This window comes from Gymnoscopelus braueri (assembly GCF_963280865.1).
Source record: "Gymnoscopelus braueri genome assembly, chromosome: 2".
Taxonomy (NCBI): Eukaryota; Metazoa; Chordata; class Actinopteri; order Myctophiformes; family Myctophidae; genus Gymnoscopelus; species Gymnoscopelus braueri.
In genome coordinates, this window is record NC_137604.1 from 6,390,721 (window position 1) to 6,405,428 (window position 14,708).

The 14,708-nt window shown below is 41.1% G+C and overlaps 1 pseudogene across 1 annotated transcript in view; it reads left to right on the plus strand.

Annotated features, from left to right (window-relative positions):
* Positions 1–245: 245 nt before the first annotated feature.
* LOC308075852 (annexin A5-like) overlaps positions 246–14,708 on the plus strand; it is a 27,129-nt pseudogene continuing 12,666 nt past the window's right edge. The window contains exons 1-4 of the transcript in view: positions 246–258; positions 466–660; positions 5,632–5,766; positions 14,701–14,708. The exon at positions 14,701–14,708 is cut by the window's right edge and continues 186 nt beyond it. The product of the transcript in view is annotated as an annexin A5-like (transcript). The remainder of the gene's footprint in view (positions 259–465; positions 661–5,631; positions 5,767–14,700) is intronic.

Here is a 14,708-nt window from a genome sequence, read left to right on the forward strand (position 1 = left end):
AATGGATTCACACATCATTCCAAATAAAATAAATAATCGTATTATATGTTGTGATTAATTAATTCATGTGTGGGGAAAAACATTAATTACATTAAAAGGTTAATAATGAAGGCCGGGGGGGGGGGGGGGGGGGGGGGCACAAGCTAAACCGCTAAGCTGACAGGACTCCCTGTTTTCGACGGGAGGGCCCGGGTGGTGAACTGGAAGAAAACGAGCACTCCTTTTAAAATCATACTGTAACGTATATGAACAGGAAAGGTGACAGGTTCCTTGGGGATCTCTGGTGCTGCTCACCAGCATATGTGATGTCCTCGTGTCTCTTGAAATGCGCTATAATTATGATTATTATAATTATTATTATCCAACAGGCTGTCCTGCAGTCTGACGTACTATCAGCCAACAAAACTCTAAAACTATGGAAGATAAACCACATTGCTGATAACACCTCCTCTCTGCTCCTTCTAGATGCTCGACTCCTTCCTGTGTGTATAGAGGAGGTTTCTACTGAACAGCAGGAGAGGAGCCCTAGTCTGGTCCAGGAAGAACCAGAACCTCTACAGATTAAAGAGGAACAAGAGGAGATACTTCAAAGGCCGGAGGAGGTTGATGGATCAACAATGACATTACTAATTAGTAAGGTGTGGAGCGACGCTCCCTCAGGTAAAAACAAAACAAAACGTTATTACTTCTAATCTAAAAGCAATGGTGATGTTTTGGTCTGTTGCCCTTCGTCAGAAATCCCTCCCTCCTTAAATGCTTTACATAGGGGGGATTAATACTCTTTGGGAGATTCTACTTGCGAGCTTAAGTAAAGGTCTTACACTGTCTCCGAATGCATTTGAGAGAACTAGAGAGCTATCCAGCATTCCGGTCAGGAACTCTGCAGTGTTGCTAGCTCCGCTGTCACCTCACAGTGTATCTATGAAGGTGGTTTGCCTCTTTCCGCTCCCAGCTGTACCTTGTGTTGCCTCCCACAGTGTCAGTTCGCTCGCTGCCAGTTCCGGGTGCCTGACACAGTGCCAAGCCAGCCTCATCCTTCTCAGTCTGTTCCTTCGACTGTCCAGAAAAAAGGCGCTTGTTCTTAAAAGAAGAGATCTTTCTAGAAACAAAGTTCATGCTGGTAGCACACCAGAAGTTAGATCTTCTAGGTAAGCTAGGCAGCTACTGGAGTATGGTACTTACACCAACCACAAGCGAGAAGAGTAGAAGAATAAGCTTGAGGGGTTAAGAGTAAGACTGACCGCTAAATGGGGAGCGGTGACATCATTGAATTGTGTGTCACGCGATAGACGCCAGCTAATCAGAATGATCTAACTAACGGAGTTCCCATTGCTTCTCACAAGCGCTTTACCTTTAACTCATTGACTGCCAGAGTTAAACATCATCTATGGCTGCCCTTGCCAGCGATTCCGAGCGTTTTCACTAACCTTTGAAAAATCATAGAATATTTTTCTTCACAAAAGACCGATGGCTTTAAAAGACGTAGCCGAGTCTCATAGAATCGGAGTAAAATAATTGTGCCGCCGTGATAATCCATTCCATAGTTTTGGACAGCCACAGTTGAACGTGGCTTGTTTTCGCCAAAAAGCAACAGAGAGCAGAGACATTTTTATTTTTATAAATCTTTAAACATTAGATCGGACGGGCTGGGTTTGTTGTGATCACATTATTTCCGAGTCTACTGTTCTCCAGAAGTCATAGGATCACTCATAGGTTGGCGAACAGCGCCCTCTAGCGTAAAGCATTGAAAACATCACACACTCGTCAATTCGTCAATGGCAGTGTGAGCCTCGGGCCAATTCACGGACAGTCAATGAGTTAATTAGAAACCTTACTCATTAGATGAAAACAACTATAGAATGGAAAACACACTGGCCCTCATTTATCAAAGTGGTGTAGACCAAATAATGGGCGCACGGCGAGATCACCACCATTGTCGGCATTTATCAATCTATCGTGACTTTGACTTCAGTGTACGGCCTGCTCAGATCTCACGTCAGGTCTGAGGCCGTGTAGACTTTGACTGCACCTGTTTGTTCCATTGTAGTAGCCTGGTAAACCCCCCCCCCCCCCTTCCGGAAATCTCATTTGCATTTGATTTCAGGAATTGGTCTGGCCTGTATGGGCAATTTGGGAGCTGGCCTGATTAGTACCGTTGACTGAAAACCCCTTCAGCCAATCAGCAGTTTGTTCCCCTTCAGCCAATCAGCAGTTTGTTTTCTCCACCACCAGGGCAATGTGACACAGGGGAACTTTTGAAAGGGCCATGCCGAAAATAGGTTGCTTTATTCGGATACATGCGTGTCACTGCCCGCCCCTGCCGGTTCTCTGAATAAAAATAAAAAAAATAGGCTCTCATGATTAATTGACCACATATATGAAGTTAAACAACTAAATTATATCCGAAATATATCTTAAAAGTAAATTATGTGCCTCTAAAAAGAAGTTTGAGAGCTTTTTGAAATTTTAAAGAGATGAAAACAGCGGACAGAAAAAAACGGCTGCCGTTCCATTTTGGTGGGCTGCACTCGGTTCCATTCGGTTTCACTCGAACTCGCCACCTGATTGGTCAACCTTCGCTGTCAATCACAGAAAAATGAGCGAGGATGCTGATAGGAGAGTTCATGTTATGAACTCCGGAGAAACGCCCAGACAGGCTTCTAGGCCAGACTCACAACTGAAATCAAATACAAATGAGATTTCCGGAGGGAGGGGTTTACCAGGCTACCATTGTAGACCTGCAGAGCAGCATTGTCTGACCGTCTGACAGGCATATGGACCCACTTCAAAATATATATCTAACACACCAATAAATAAATATAACATTTTATAAACTCATTTAAACAAACTGCTTTAACAGTCATTCAGATAAGATTGCAGATCTGGCTGCATTGGCTATTTGAAAATAGCAGATCTACAAGCTCACAACGCTTCACGATGCGATACGTTGTGAGCTTCGAGCTTCAAACGTATATACACTGTATACGCTTGGAGACAGTAACGTGTTCTATGGAGTTATGTGCAACCTGGATTAAGGATAACCTGACGCTTCAAACCTGTGCCTAGCGCAGCTCTGATTCTTCACGCTGTGTATTTCATTTGGCCACCGGGAGGAGATCGGAGATATGACCCACACACCAGCCTTCATCCATTAATGTTTATAATTCATTCATCAATCACTCACACAACGTTCAGATTAGTACGACAGCCTTGCCTGCTACCTCTCATTAACATAGCGGTACGGCAGCCCCGTGACCCAAGGGGGAATACATGATTGCTTTATTTTAGTGTAACTAGAACGCACACTTTCCATGCTTTGTTAGGTCGTATTCTGGTTCTTCATGTCGTAAAATCGGGGCGTTTCGAGAACATATAAGGGCGTGTTATTTAAATGATGCTCGGTTTCAGCCGTCACATTTATGAAAGGACAGACCAAATGTACGCTAGGATTGGCTCTGCATAAGGAGTACTTTCTACTTTTGTACTTTAAGTATATTTTGATACCAATACTTTTGTACTTTTACTCAATTAAATGTTGAATTCCAGACTTTTACTTGTAACAGAGTATTTCTACATTGCTGTATTGATACTTTTACTTAAGTAACAAATGTGAGTACTTTTTCCACCACTGGGCAAAAAAAATAAGCTGGTTTGTACACTCCATCGATAAATGAGGGCCACTGAGTTTCTTTCTGACGTTACCTTCTCTCTCCTCCTTCTAGACCTCTCACTTCTTCCTGTGTGTAAAGAGGAGGTTTCTCCTGAACAGCAGGAGAGGAGCCCCAGTCTGGTCCAGGAGGAACCAGAACCTCCACAGATTAAAGAAGAAAAAGAGGAGATACTTCAAAGACCAGAGGAGGCTGATGGGTCAATGCTGACATTACTAATTAGTAAGGTGTGGAGTGAGGCTCCCTCAGGTAAAAACAAGAACGTTTATTATTACTAATAAATGATAAACAGATGATGTGTATTAAGTATCTATATTACGTATCTATCAACAGAATTAGCAGCAAGTGTTAATTTGTGGCCAAATGCCAGGTCAAGAAGGCCATCAAATAAAACAAAGATTTTTAAGTCTACGGAAATAATGATTTTAACTTGAAGGTTAAGGATGATTTAATTTGAATATAGTACAAGAATAGTATAACTATATGTGAAATATAACCCATATAACCCTATATATGGTTCTGTATCAGTATATGAGTCATTTTTAGCATATTTCGTTCTAATTGGCTCCTATGACTGCCTATGAATTTCGTGGGCCTGGGTAGGTCAACCTGGCCTGGCGGGGATCTGCCCTGTTGTGCAAAGCAGAACAACAGGTGAAGGCCATTAACTTAAACGAGGAACTGTGCACCAAAAACGGGCTCAAACAATGTCAGACTGTCACATTCTAGCTGCTGAAATAAACTTCCCATTTGGATCATTTTTGACAAAGGAACAGAACATGGATATTGTTTTCAAAAGGATTATTTATTTATTGTCCATCAGAGTGGTGTTGTCACAGCTTCTCTCTACTTTTGTATGATATTGATAGCCTAAATTTGTCAATTTTGACGACCTTCGGTCGACAATACAGACCCATTTAGATCTATTGGATTTGTGTCATTTATAGGGCTCAGACCCACAACACTAGTTGTCCACTCAGAGCAGACAACGAAGCTTGTTAATATAAAAGTCTAATAAAAGCCAAATTATTGTTTGAAAGACGTTGGCCCAAAACATCAGAAAATCAGGTCGACAGTATCTGTTTTTATTTTTTATATTATCATTTTAAATTTTACTTATCGGACGCATTTGGGGACAAATGTTGTGTGGTATCTGTCCTTGAACAAGTAAAAACTGTAGAAGGACGAGATGTTTTCACTCCTGTGAGTCTGTCTGTCTGCCTATCTTTAAACAGTTAATCTCGCGCATGAACCTTTGCACGCACACTTCCAGGAGGCCACGGAACAACCTCCACCCCAGATTTTGTCCAAACCTTGCAAATCAGTACACCATCAGTACACCTGACCAAGTCAGGTGATCAAGATGGCTTTCAAATTTGCGGGAATTTTGCAAAGAAATGTCACAAATCACTACGTAGTGTCCGATTGGTGTGAATCTTCGCATGCACATTCCCAGTAGGCCAAGGATGATCTTCCACCCCAATTCATGTATATGGTAAAGACGCGCTGGTCTGCTCCTCTTTCCAGCACCGAATCATCGAGCTTCAGCGCTCTCTGCATACACCTCTGCTTCAAGTAGAACATTGTTCAACTGTTGGAGAGGAGTGCCGGTCATTTGCTAGCTTCGGGTTGTCAGACATTCCTATCTATGTCTGACAACCCGATAGTTTACGACCCTACATTGAATCGTTACCACAACCATGAGAAGTCCATGTTTACATTGTTTTAGCTAAGCCATGTGTGCTAATAATTAACTAATAACAGTTGATAAGTCCAAACGGTGTGGGCATCAATAAACGCTGTGTGTGAGTGGTCTGGACATGATATCCAAAGCGTTTCTTTGCTCAAAAACGCTAACAGGTCGCAACATACAGTAGCCCTGGGTAGACAACCCAGCCTGGCGGGGATCTGCACTCCGAGTAGCACGCTTGTCTAGTTAACTCTCATTTTATCTTTTGTCTAGAGTTCCTGCACCTCCCTGTGTGTGAAGAGGTTTCCCCTGAACAACAGGTGAGGAACCTCAGTCTGGTCCAGGAGGAACCAGAACCTCCACATATTAAAAAGGAGCAGCACAAGCTACTACAAAGATCAGAAGAGCGTGAAAACAGAGAGACAGAGCTTCTAGCCAGCACCTCAAATGACTGCAGGAAAACACAAGCTGTAGATGTAGAGGACTGTGAAACATCACAACCAACTAGTGATGACAAGCTCCTCTCTTCACACTGTTCTGTATCTGACACTAAAGACTGTGATGACTGGGAGGAGGCCAGGAAAGACCAGTTAGCTGTAAACACACTGAAATCACACAAAACACAAAATATGGGTGGACAAAAATTGTCTTTTAGCAACAAGCTGCCCCAGGACCAGAAATCATTCAAACAAACTCACTCCATGAAGAGTCAGACAGGGAAGGAACGGTTCAGGTGTCCAGAGTGTGGCAAAATGTTTAATCGAAAGGGAAATCTGAAGAGACACACAATGATTCATACAGGAGAAAAGCCCTTTGCATGTAAAGTTTGTGGCCATGGCTTTCGTCAAAAGGATCATCTTAAGTCACACACACGTATTCATGGGGAAACACCCTCTACTTGTATAGTCTGTAGCAAAAACTTTAATTGTAAGTCCCATCGGAAGTTACACGTGAGTGTTCATGGGGAAACACCCTTTACTTGTACGGTCTGTGGCAAAGGCTGGAGTCAAAAGAGTGGTCTAAAACAACACATGTGGACTCATTCATCAAAGCACTTTATTTGTACAGTTTGTGATAGACATTTCTGCCGATATGGTAATCTGCAGAGGCATATGAGAACTCATACAAGGGGGAACAAAACTTAGTTGAAGTTTGTGGCAAATAATTTGGTCCAAAGGTGGACTCATAGAGAAGAGAATTATGTTAGTTGAACTTGAACAGTAACATGTTTATTGTTCCTTGGTTTTGTTTTGTTCTCAATGAAGCCAGCTGAGCTGACACCATTATTTGTACAGTTTGTGAAAAGAAAAAGCTTCCATCAAAAATCTGCTCTGAAGATGCACAAGGACACAGTCGGGGGAACTTTAGTTGTAGTTTGTGACAAATGCTTTGATCAAAACACATGTGGATTCATACATGAGAGAATTAGGTTAGTTCTTAAACATTTTCATTTCAAGGACCCCCCATAACTCTGAGTTGTAGACATTTAAGGGTCCATTTGTATCCCCCTCAAGGCACCCTGACGGTCCCTGGACCCTAAGATTCACTATGTTATTGGAACTGTAACATAACAAAAAAAAAAAAAAAACACAATTAATTTTAATCAGTTTATCCTCCTTCCTGGAAACATGTTTTTTTTTTTTCTTGTTTTATTTGAGTGTAAAAGTCACACACCCTTTAGTAAGGAGTTCTCACTCATGTCACCGTATGATAGTTTGGTTCACTTAGTCTGAGGAAATATCACATTTTGAGAGATTTTACCATAAATGTTTTTCACAGTCAAAATACATAATATTGAAAGAGATATGAGAGAGAGAGAGAGAGAGAGAAAGAGAGAGAGAGAGAGAGAGAGAGAGATGAGAGAGAGAGAGAGAGAGAGAGAGAGAGAGAGTGAGAGTGAGAGACAGAGAGAAGTACGTTACTAGATTGCATTGCTGGGTGACTCATAAATAGGTCTATGTATGTTGTCTTGCAATTGTTTTGCCTACTGTATAAATAAAAAACAAAATAAATCAATGTTTGTGCACACATTTTTAAACAGGACAGTAATGTTACACTGTGCAGAAATCCAAAATAGCCAATCTACAAGCCCACAACGCGTCGCACTGCGACGCGTTGTGCGCTTGTAGATCTGCTATTTTCATGAAACATGTTTTGTGTTTGTGTATGTCGGACTTTGGCGTTGATTGTAGCGTCAGTTTTGATGCTATCTTGGAATGGTTTGCATCATTTTAATGACAAGGCCCGTAATGGTATATAGCTTGACTATGTAGGTGAAACACACACTAGTGTACACGTGTTTGTTTGTTTGTCTGAAAAAATGCAAAAAAAAACGCTTGTGTTTCGCCGCTGCATTCCACAACAACACACACCAACACACGAACTGGTGTTGCCATGTCTGCTTATTATAAGCGACCTCTTTTCTGTAAATTTGTAAATATTGGTAGTTGCTTTTTATTTGTTGTTTAAAGTGCTCATGTAGCCTAATAGTCACTTAATTATTTGGGCTTGTTTTCATTGACCTGGTTGCTTATTTCTCTCTCGAAAAATCTGCCAACATGCTAATTGTTTACACCACCGAAGAAGAAAAATGCGGAAACGATCCCCTTTTCCAAGACCAGCGAAAAATACACTATATTATGTTGTAAAAACATTAAGTCATTACGGCACCATAGCGTGGTTAATAATAGTTTTTTTTTGGGGTGTACAATACACGAAAATTAAGGGAATAATAACGCGACTCGTGTCGATAACTAATGAAGCGCGGACATTCCCGTGTTTGGCTAAAAACAGTGGGTGAGTAATGAAAATTAAGCTAACTATTAGCCATATTTGGCTAACTCCAGGCGATCTCGGCGGACTGCACTATCATTTTCGATTCCACTTCACATTAATTAATTAAAAAATGTCATATTTACATGCTGAGTTAAGCTCTGACATTTAAGTGATATGTACATTACATTACATTACATTACATTACATTACAGTCATTTAGCAGACGCTTTTATCCAAAGCGACTGTACACACAAGTGATATGTAGCCTGATATTACCAGATCGCTATAGTGGGTTTAGAACATTTTAGATAAAAAAAAATATATATATATATATATATCCTGCTCTTTTCTTCTCTGGTGGAAAATGAGATCTTCCGAGATGACTGCTCTTCAAACACGGCACATTTAATGACCAGCAGACCGGTAGGCAGCGGTTCCGGTAAGAGACACAAAGGAGACTCTTAGTGTGTCCTACCGCTGCCGGTCATCAAAGTATTGGCTTAGGAATGCGACATTTCTTTTTTTTTAATCCATGAATTCAAGTCTCCATGGGGTGACAAAATATCATTTTGGGGGGTGAACTATCCCTTTAAGACCTGAGGCCTTCTAAATCCGAACAGTTTTCTGAAAAACCTGTGTGTGTGTGTGTGTGTGTGTGTGTGTGTGTGTGTGTGTGTGTGTGTGTGTGTGTGTGTGTGTGTGTGTGTGTGTGTGTGTGTCAGGGGCAGATATTGTACTTTTACTCCACTACAATTATTTGAAAACTTTAGTTACTAGTTACTTTGTAGATTTTGATTATTATTACAACACATACATTACCCACTCCAGCCACTACTATACATTTTGGCCATTTGAAAATAGCAGATCTACTGTACAAGCTCACAATCCGTTGCGATGCGACGCATTGTGAGTTTGTAGATCTGCTATTTTCAAACGATTTTTATACGTTTTATACATTTTAAAACTTGTGAAATGGGACATTCTGCATAATGAGTACTTTCTACGTGTGGTACTTTAAGTACATTTTGATACCAATACTTTTGTACTAAATTTTTAATTCCGGACTTTTACTTGTAACAGAGTACATTATTGATACTTTTACTTAAGTAACAAACGTGAGTTATTTCCACCACTGGCCATTGCACAGTGAATGCCATCTCCTTTCAATGGGAGAAGTGAGTTTACCTTGTATGGTCTCCTGAAAGATAGATTTTCAGTTGTTTTGAAAGAAGCCAGTGAAATCTTAAAATGACACAAGATGCTTTGCCCGGTCAAAATGGATTAACATACACTCTATCTATAGCAATGAGTACTGTTCTGATAGTAAACATTGCTATAGTGTTTGTTAAAGGTAAGGTAAGTGATTTACTTTGGTTAAAATAAGTGTTAAATAGCTCTATATTCTGATAGTACTCATTGCTATAGAGTGTTTGTTCAGTAAAAGGAGTCTCCTTGTCTCTCCAGCTCTTTATTAAACAGAAAATGCATGTTCAGTTATTTTGTTTCAATATTCTGTTTACTAAAGAGCTGGAGAGACCCCTGTGACCGAACAAACGCTCTGTAGCAATGATTACTATCAGAATAGTACTTTAACCTTTTTAACAAGATAACGTTTGTAGGCTATCAGTTTAAATGTGATAGTGTTCCAGTTCCAATTGTGTCTGCTATGTTTTGTTTAGTTTCATCACTTCAAATTGTACTTGTTTATTCTGTAGGATACCTGTGTGAGTTATCTCCCCTGATTGATTTTCTGTTCAAATATTTTTTGTGACACAGAATCAAATGTGTTAAATGGTCATGGTTCACCAGGAGCCTGAATGGCTTGGTTCAATATGTTCACTGATATCTGACCAGGTGGACAAATGTGCTGCTCTAAGGAATGTGTTTATCTGTGTGTGTGTGTGTGTGTGTGTGTGTGTGTGTGTGTGTGTGTGTGTGTGTGTGTGTGTGTGTGTGTGTGTGTGTGTGTGTGTGTGTGTGTGTGTGTGTGTGCGCGTGGTGGAAAAAAGTACTGCACTCTTTTACTATACAAAAGTATTGGCAACAAAATATACCTAAAATGATTACGGTACTGACTAATAAAATTGCCTTCCATAACTAAAATTGAAAATTAAAAACACCTTAAATGTTTTAGTTATAGAGGGCAATTTACAATTCACAATTTAGGCATTTAGCAGACGCTCTCAATCCAGAGTGATCTACAGTAAGCAAGGTAAACACAAGGTAATACATCAAATGCATAGAAATTGTCATCTAGGATCATAGGTCAACCAAGAACCTATCATCAGTCTAAAAGTAGAATATCCAATAATCTGTACATTGAAAATATACAAACTATAGGATACCAGGTCTACAAATGAATCTGGCATCTGTCTACATAACATGCTTTCTAAATGACATTTTAGCCTCTGCATAAGCCTGCAGGGTCGTCGATGCTAGGGCAAGTGCTGAGATGGAGTTCCACAGTTTGGGAGCCAGAAGGGAGAAGAGTCTAGGACGTGTGGTGCGTTGTCCAGGGTGTTTTAGAGAAAGGAGTAGAGTCTAGGACGTGTGGAGCGTTGTCCAGGGTGTTTTAGAGAAGGGAGAAGAGTCTAGGATGTGTGGAGTGTTGTCCAGGGTGTTTTAGAGAAGGGAGAAGAGTCTAGGATGTGTGGAGTGTTGTCCAGGGTGTTTTAGAGAAGGGAGAAGAGTCTAGGATGTGTGGAGCGTTGTCCAGGGTGTTTTAGAGAAAGGAGTAGAGTCTAGGACGTGTGGAGCGTTGTCCAGGGTGTTTTAGAGAAGGGAGAAGAGTCTAGGATGTGTGGAGTGTTGTCCAGGGTGTTTTAGAGAAGGGAGAAGAGTCTAGGATGTGTGGAGTGTTGTCCAGGGTGTTTTAGAGAAGGGAGAAGAGTCTAGGATGTGTGGAGCGTTGTCCAGGGTGTTTTAGGGAAGGGATAAGAGTCTAGGATGTGTGGAGCATTGTCCAGGGTGTTTTATGGAAGAGTCTGGGATGTGTGAAGCGTTGTCCAGGGTGTTTTAGGGAAGGTTCAGACAGCTTCCCTATTAGCTGATCTGAGTGAGCAGGAGGGGCTGTCGGGCTGGATCAGACGTTGAAGATATTGGGGTGCCATACCTTTGGTTGCTTTGTAGGCCAACATCAGTGTTTTGTACTCTGTGCGGGGGGGGGGGGGGGGGGGGGGCAGCAACTGGGAACCAATTACACAATACAATTATAATGTATTAAGGCATATAGGCTTATTAGCCAGAAATCCCTTTTAAAGTACCAAAAGTAAATGTAGTCATTATGCAGAATGTCCCGTTTCACACGTTATTATGTCTTAAAATGTATAAAAAATCGTTTGAAAATTGCAGATCTACACGCTCACAACACGAGATGGGGAGCTCCATGCGACGCGTTGTGAGCTTGTAGATCGGCTACTGTCAAACAGCCAAAGATTCGATAGTGCTGAAGTGGTTAATGTATGTTTTGTCCAAATCAACTAAGGTTTTAAAATAATTGTCGTAAAACTCCAGTTTCTCCAGTAAAGTAAAAAGTACCTCAAAATTGGTAAGTGATTTTCTTTGGTTAAAATAAGTGTTAAATAGCTCTATATTCTGATAGTACTCATTGCTATAGAGTGTTTGTTCAGTAAAAGGAGTCTCCTTGTCTCTCCAGCTCTTTATAAAACAGAAAATGCATTTTCGTTTCAGTTTCAGTTTCATTTCCAATTTTATCCAATCAGGATAGAGAACTCAATCAGGATAATAGATTAAAGTGAAATTGGAAGTGATGACACTAAGAAATGAGCAGGCAAAATTGGAACTGGAACACTATAAAAATTAAGCTTAAAAATGGGTACTTTCTCCTGATTGGCTGAGATTTTGACACCTACCGGAAAATGTATTTTCTGTTTATTAAAGAGCTGGAGAGACGGGGAGACTCCTGTTACTGAACAAACACTCTATAGCAATGATTACTATCAGAATATAGTGCTTTAACCTTTTTAACAAAATGCTTTTTGTTTTAACCAAAAAATATCACTTACTCTACCTTTAAGTACAGTACTTGGGTACATGTACTTTCCACCACTGCGCCTCTGTTGCCGATGTTGGCACCTACGCTTGCCTGCGTTTGGCTAGAGGGCATAGTGTCTTCATAGAGAGAGCCTGTCACTGATGAATCTATCAATGATGAGTCAAATCACTGATGAATCTATCAATGATGAGTCAATCAGCAGAGTTTGAACTGTGACAATATGGTATATCCAGGACTAAAAGTATCTATTAAACATGGATTAGGAAATCTAAAGTAATATTTATTATTGGTTAATAACATTATGGGAATTTTCAGGCCCTCGCCTGAACATTTTGACCTTTTGGATTCAAGAGGGTGAGAAGGCAGTCACTAACAGTCAGGCAACAAACCCCCTTAATTGTCTCCGCCAGGCCGAAAGGCATGGCAAGAGGGCATGGCGAGAGAGTATGTTTTGCCCCCTGTCCGTCCGTCCGTGTGTCCGTCCGTCCGTCCGTCCGTCCGTCCGTCCGTCCGTCCGTCCGTCCGTCCGTCCGTCCGTCCGTCCGTCCGTCCGTCCGTCCTTCCTTCTGTCTGCGAGCAGCTAATCTCCGCCACCGTTGGCCCAGTCGCTGTGAAACTGCACACACACACTCCCTGGATGCCACAGCAGAACCTCTGCCCCACATTTTTCAGATCAGCCTGTCATAGCGCCACCATGAGGCCGACTTTTGCAAAACACATTTTTGGATATTACTCCTACAGATTTTGTCCAAACAACACACAAATCAATCGGTACACAGTATCTCTATAGTCATGTGATCAACACGGATCTGTCAGATTTTCCATATTCCATCCTGATTGGCTAAGATTGGCTTCCAAAGTTTGCAGGATTGGTTTGTTTTGAACAAAATGCCTCAAATCATGAACGCAGCATAAGATTTCCGTGAGATTATCCATGTAGATTCCCACTTGGCCCAGGAAGAACTGCCACTTGAAAACGTTCACATCAGCCTCATGGTGGTGCTATAACAGGCCGATTCACGTTTTTACCTATAACTGCACCGATCTGCGTGAAACTTTGCACGCACACTACCTAGAGGCCAAGGAAAAACCAATGCCCTGCATTTTTCACATCTGCCTGTTAGAGCGCCACCAGGAGGCTGACTTTTGTAAAACAAATGTATTCCTCTTACTCCTTCAGATTCTGTCCAAAAAACACGCAAATCGGTACACAGTATCTCTATAGTCATGTGATCAAGATGGATTTGTCTGATATTTCATATTCCATCCTACTTGCCTAACATTGGCTTTCAAAGTTTGCAGAATAGGTCAGTTTTGAACAGAATTCCTCAAATCATGAACGCAGTGTGCGATTTCCTTGAAAGTTTGCACGCACATTCCCACTAGGCCGAGGAACAAATGGCACCCTTTTCACATTGGCCTGCGCCACCAGAAGGTCTGATATAGCAAACCACATTTTTGGAACAAAATCATGAATGCAGTGTCCGATTGCTGTGAAAGGCCTAAAAGGAAATGGCACCCTTTTCACATTGGCCTATTATAGCGCCACCAGGAGGCCATAATAACCTACCTGACCTGGCGGAGACTTGTGCTCTGAGGAGCACTTTTTCTAGTTTGAATCTGCTATTGATGTGTTGATCAGTCAACCCTTTATGATCCTGGTCTTTGTCCTGGAGCAGAAGCTCCCAGCTTTAAGTGTGAACCAAAACAAGTCACCGGGCCAAGTCTTTTGTTACCAAGCGGCTGATTATAATACTATTGTTCTTATGCAAGGTGATGGCTAAGGTGAATGCATGTTATCTCTCTCTCTATCTCCACAGACCTCTGGTAAAGCCAGATTGAATTCATACTGTATTATTATTATTTCTTGGTAAAAGCTTATTTTGAAGCAGGTATAAACATTGGTGAAATGTGGTTGGAGAAGAAACCAGTTAGTTTCATGTAACTTTTCTTCTTGAATCTAAGAATAATACCATTCCTCTTAAATCATCTCTTTTTGTCTAAATCATTCATACAAGGTTGACTACATACATGTGTGGGCTTATTTTGAAGATAATAAGATGTTAAACAATGATTTCATAATATGAGCTTGTGTAAAAGTACAGTTTGATAGATACATTTTATGTGTTAAAACCAAGACAGATTGTGCTGACTGAGAAGGCCCACCCCAAGAAGTCTTTTGTTCCTAGAAACCTGTTTGTGAGTGGTCAAGAAGGAGGACTGGGAGGTAGGTCCTAAGTCAAATGTCTGTCTGTATAAAGTGCAATGTTGTTGTGATTTAAGTCACACTCTGTGATTGGCAACACGCAGATGTCACGTTGATGGAAATAAATACATTTCTGTGGACAAACCCTCCTTCAAACTGGATCCTTGTTCTTCTTGCATTCAGGGAATAGTTATGGAATAGTGTTTTTCTTGTCTGATCAAATGGGACCATATACGACAACAACAAGACGCTTCTGGAGAGAGATCTGAAGATTACGACACACAGAGAACGTCTGCTGCTCTTTGCAGTTTGACCGTCTACACTGCAAAAACATCCTCCTCTTAAGGTCTGAAG